The sequence below is a fragment of the Arvicanthis niloticus genome, chromosome 28 (genome assembly GCF_011762505.2).
Source record: "Arvicanthis niloticus isolate mArvNil1 chromosome 28, mArvNil1.pat.X, whole genome shotgun sequence".
In the NCBI taxonomy this organism is placed as follows: Eukaryota; Metazoa; Chordata; class Mammalia; order Rodentia; family Muridae; genus Arvicanthis; species Arvicanthis niloticus.
The window spans coordinates 17824624-17830623 of NC_133436.1; positions in this window are offsets into that span (position 1 = coordinate 17824624).

Here is a 6000-nt window from a genome sequence, read left to right on the forward strand (position 1 = left end):
ATGGAGAGCTTTGGGGGCTGCCTGGCAGGAATCTGACATTGGCCAAGGACAAGGAAATGGACCACAGGCAGGAATCTGACATTAGGCTAGAACAAAGAAGTAATTACAGGCAGGAATCTAAAACTTAAGCTAGAACAAAGAAGTAGGCTTCAGGTATGAAAATGACTTTGGGCTAGGACAGGGAAGTAGGCTCAGATACTTTGATCATCCTGATAAGCCCTTAGAAATAGTGATTACAGGAGTGATCATAGGACTCTGCTTAGTGTCATGCATGTTCTTTGATTATCTGGGTTTGTTTTGCTTGTTCCTTGACTATTTGCATCTATTGTATTGCTAGTTCCTCAACCTAGAATTGACCTTAATACTTGCATGTAATTTAAACTATATAAAAGCAAAAAGGGATGAGGGATGGGTGGGGGTGGGGAATGGGGAAAGGGGATAACATCTGAAACGTAAATAAATAAAATATCGAATAAAAAAAAAAAAGAGTTGCTATGGTCATGGTGTTTCTTTACAGCAATCGAACCCTAACTAAGAGAGTGGGGAGCACCTGTAGTGGGTTATCCAGGTTAGGTGAGTTGAGGTAGGAAGACCTGGTTTAGCGGTAGATAGCACCATTCCCTAGACCAAACGCTTTCACTAAATACCAAGGAAAAATGGAGCCCAACACTAGCATTCATTGCTCTCTACTTCCTGACCATGGACGCAATGTGACCAGCTACCTCAGACTCTGCCTCTGTGCTCTCATTGCCGTGATGGATGGCGCCTTTGAACCGTGAGCCCAAGCAAACTGTTCCATCATCCCTTTTGTAACTGCAACAGGAAAAGCAAGTAGTACAAACATATAAACAAGTCACAGCCTCATTTCAGTGAATCAGGTGGAGCCTGATTTCCTCAGCAGGCAGCCTCTTTTCCTCTGACTTAACTCCTGTGTTTATGTCACACAGGCAATATAGAAAGACTGTGAATAGAATCTACTTAGTGCTTCCTTGTAGAATTGCATATCCTTATCTAACAATGACTTTGGGGGTGGGGGGGACAGGTTCTCAGGCTGACCTCATATTCTCTATGAAGCTGATGATATCCTTCAATTGCTAGTCCTCCTGCCTTTACCTCCCAAGAGCTGGGATCACAAGCATGCAACCACCACATCTGGTTTATGCAGTGCTGGGGATAAAAGCCAGGCCTTGTGAATGCTGCCAACTGAGTTACACCCCACAGTGTTCTCTTAATGCAAAGTTGTTTAGACTTATATTCTTATGGTTAGATTTATGGAAAGACCACATTTACATGCCTAAACTAAATGTGTACTGGCTTAGCCTGTTTTTGTGGCTGTATACTGATACCCAAACCCAGAAATTTATAAAAAATGTAAATTTTGATGGCTTACATTCAGTTCTTGGAAATCTAAGAACGTGGTAGTGACATCTGCTTGATGTCTGGTAAGGGTCTGGTGAGAGCCTTTTACTGTAGCCTAGCATGGCAGGGGGCATGACATGGTGAGACTTGCCAGCTCAGATCCATCTTCCATTTGTTAAGAAGCCAGTAATGCTATCATGGAATCCCTACTGTCAGGATTTCATAGAATTTTATTTAGTTCCCAAAGGCTCAACCTTCAAATACTGTCAACATGAACTTGTAACTTTGGGATAAATACAGTCAAGCCAAACATGAAAACTCTCATATGATTTATTCATTTTAAACAGTTAGTGTAGTGTAGTGTAGTGTAGTGTAGTGTAGTGTAGTGTAGTGTGTGTGTATTTGGGTATACATTCTACAGTAAAAGACGGCAAAGTGACTCATCCTGGTCGAGGCACATGCACTAAGTGGGGCTTTTTCAGGAAGTTTCAGACCTGCTCCTTTGTCTTTTGTCCTTCACTTTCTGCCCTTCCTCTTCCCTACAAAATAGAGGTGAAGCTGGGACATGGAGAAACCACCTTCAAGGAGATAAAAGCCACACTCAAATAGTGAAAGAAGAGGAAGTTGGGGCAGAAGAACCTAGTTCTTGACATCATCAGGATAACAATGTACTAACGATTTACTGATGTAATGACTACCGAGTGCTAGGATTTTTGTCATTTGAAGCCAGGGTTATTCTTGTTTGTTTGTTTGTTTGTTTGTTTGTTTTTCGAGACAGGGTTTCTCTGTGTAGCCCTGGCTGTCCTGGACCTCACCCTGTAGACCAGGCTGGCCTCGAACTCAGAAATCCACCTGCCTCTGCCTCCCAAGTGCTGGGATTAAAGGCGTGCGCCACCACCGCCCGGCTAAGCCAGGGTTATTCTAAGGAAGTGCTTCTGACCCCAGAAACAGTGGCTTTCACACAGCTGGTTAAATATGGCATGTCCTTGGGATCATCACCTTCAGATTAGTAAAAACTAAGCCATGGATATGCTGAGCTGGGGTGGCCCAAGGGGGTGAGATTCTTAGAAAACAAAGTCTGAGCAAAAGAGAGACCTTAAAAAGAAGGTAGAGTCTGAATAAAAGTGGGAAAGAGGTCTCAAAAGGTATCTCAAGCTCACTGCCAGACAACAGGAGAGCATGTCAGACAAATCTAGTTCCTGGAAACTCATTTCATATAAAAAATGAGCAACACTAAGGGATTAATGTCAAATCTACACAAAGAAAGCAGGTAAAGAAGTGTCTGCTGTGGGCTGGCAAGACGGCTCATCATGCTGTCTTGTTGAGTTCAATCTTTGAAGCCCATGGTGGTAGAAAGAGAGAATCAACTCTTGTCAGTTGTCTTATGATCTTCACATGCTCACATGCACAAAAGGTAAATAAATAAAAATATAATTAAAACTATTTTAAATGGTTTATCCAAAGTAATGAAAGCATGATAGCAAGCCATATTTTCAAAACAGATGACTCTTATAAACTGTATTTTTAAATACAAAATGGAATAGGAAAATCATGAAATGCATAAAAAAATACAATCTGAAGAGAATTTCAGAGACAAAGAGAAAAAAATAAAATAAAAAAGTAAAATAATTGACTTTTAAAATAACCCATATCTTAGAAGGAACCTGAGAATAAATCAGCAGCAGGTAGGTCTTTAAGACTTAATTATGGCATGTCTCCCATACTTGTCTTTAAAACATATTTTGAAAACCAAACAAACAAAACATGAAAAGGCTTTTGAAAAAAAAATTTTTAGTAACAACAATAAAACCAATGCCACATTTTGAAAAGTCACAGCAAAAATATCAGCTAATACAAATATTACAATAAACTTTTTAAAATACTGGGCTTTTCTGTTTGTTTCCTAATGAGAGACAGAAAGCGCGTAGATACAGATGGGAAGGAAGCGGGGAAGGAATTGGGAGGAGACGAGGGAGGGTGAACCATCATCAGGATTTATTATGTGAGAAAAAAATCTATTTTCAATAAGAAGAAAAAATTGGCTTTTATTTTTATTTCATGTTTTTACACATGTGTGTGGTGTGTATGTGCATGTCTGGATGCATGTTTGCATGGGCGTGGATGCATGTGTGCACATGTGCCCATGCATGTGAGGGTCTAAGGCTCATGTTGCTGTATGGCTCGATTGCCCTCCACATTGTGCATTGAGGCCAGGTCCCCCTCTGCCCTCTGGAGCTTACTGGTGGTGCTAGTTTGACTAGCCAGCATGCCTTGGGCATCCTTTGTCTCTAACTCTTGAGTTCTGAAACTGCAGAGGAACTGTAACACCCATCCAGCTATGACAAGGACTCTTAAGAAGCAAACTCAGGTCCAACTCTTATGTGGCAAGTGGTTTACCAGCTAAACAATCTCCTCAGCATTAAAAAAAAAAAAAAAAAAAAAAAAAAAAAAAAAAAAAAAAAAAAAAAAAAAAACTCACCACCACCACCACCACAACAACAATAAGGAAACAAAACCTGAGTACTCAGCCCAAGGTCACACCATAGTCATGGCAGGGGTTGACTAAATTCAAGTGTGTGACAGGAACACATTAAGATAGAAGAAAATGGCACATGTTCAAGAAACTCCAGGATAGGATACATTGATTAAGGATTATATATTCATTTAAAGTGGCAGTCAGGTATTAAAGACCATAAACAAATATGATTAAAATGTAAGAACTCAGAAAATATTGTTGGTGTAACAATAAAGTCTTCTTCGGGACTGTGGAGAAAACTACAAGGTAGACTTTACCATCGAGATGGGTGTCGAGCTGTAGGTCCATACTTGGAGAACTGACACTGACTGACATAGAAGGGAGGGCTGGAGAGATGGCTCAGTGGATAAAGACACTGCCAAGTCGGCCAACCTGAGGTTGATCCCTAGGACTCGGATCACAGGTGAGAACAGACTAATTCCCTCATACTGCTGCTCCCAATACACATACACAGAAATATATTAACCAATTTAAAACAGAAGAGAAAGAAGAAGGTAAAGCAATCAAATGTTCTGTCACTATGGAATAGTGTAACTATACGTCAAAAGGGAAGCACTAACCAGAAATGAATCTTTGAGTTCTTCGTGACGATATTGCTGAGAACACTAGCTTGATTATTCACAGACTGCTTTCTGCATACTGTCGAACAAGTCAGGGTAAGTGCTTGGAATTCCAATCCATCATTTCTATTGTTATTGACAAGCAGGATCTGTAGTGTGGGTAGAAAGATAAACAAATTTCATATGGAAGAGATTAAATAGCATCACCCTCAATCCAGCTGTCTTTGTGAGTTAGCCTGGGGTGGTTGTTGCTTTAACTGAATTCTATAAGCTGAGAGGCTTATTTAGCTCACAGTTCTGGAGCTCAGGAACCCCACCAAGCACATGGTAGCAGCATCTACATCTGCCCCGTGCCCAGCTAGGGCTTCCTGCTGATCAGTCTTGAGGAGGTGCAAAACATCATATAAGCAGAGTGGGTTTGCTCACTTGAGACTTCCTAGTTCTCATAAAGCCCCTCCTCCTTCCTACCCCACCTAATTCTATTTCTTTCCTGAAGATGCCATCCACAAAGAGCATTCCTATATGGCTCTGGGTATTTGGTTTCTATATGACTGTTGGGGAGAGCATTGAGATTGGAGCACTGGAACCCAGAAGCTCTGGTATCTTTTATAAAGTAAGAAACGTGTGTGTGTGTGTGTGTGTGTGTGTGTGTGTGTGTGTGTGTGTATTAAAATGTACTCATTGTTTAAACATTTTAGACTCATTGTGTACATATATTTGTACGTAATGTGTGTATGTGTGTGTGTTGTCTTCATGTATATTTGTACCCCATGTGTGAAGTGGAAACTTAAAGTTCTTTAGAAAGTCCATTGGATGGTGTTTTTCTGGAACAAACGCATGAAGGAACATTTCGTTAAAGTGGACACAGGTGGGAAAGGCTAAGGCACACTTGTGAAGGAATGTTTCTCTGAAGCAGATACAGGACAGAAGATGTTCTGCTATAAAGCAAGCACATAAAAGGACATGTGATGAAAGATTCTTTGCTAACAACATGCACGTTTTGGTTAGTCTCACACTATGTAGTTGAGCTGCATTTGTCGGGACTCTATAGAGAGAAGTGCACCAACAAACTTCTGGTGGTGTGCTGCAGTTTCTCGCCACTTCTATAGACACGGGCTGATAGGATGCACATTCTGGTACACAGTCCATGCTAAGGTAAGGCATGTGGAGAACATGTGATGTTTGGAGGGTATAATTAGGACTCTACTGAGTGACAGAGACAGAACTTGGCTTGCTGGGACAGCTAGCTGTGCAACACTTTGTGGTCTGTCATCTTCACTGACCTTCGATTCCCTGAGAAGGCACAGCTGAGAACTCCTGGTGTTCCTGTTGGTCCCTCCTGCTGACTTGAGCTGAGGCTGAGTCCGGGCTGTCTCTGTTAGGTCATGTCACTGCTGCTGATTGGTGTTTGCTATCCTGACTCTACCAAATTAGACTGCTGGTATATCCTTGAGGTGTTTCTGAATGGATCCAGCTGCTGCTGCCTGCTAACCTGTGAGCCGAACTGCTGATTTCCTGATAACACAGACAGGAGTTGCTCCAAAG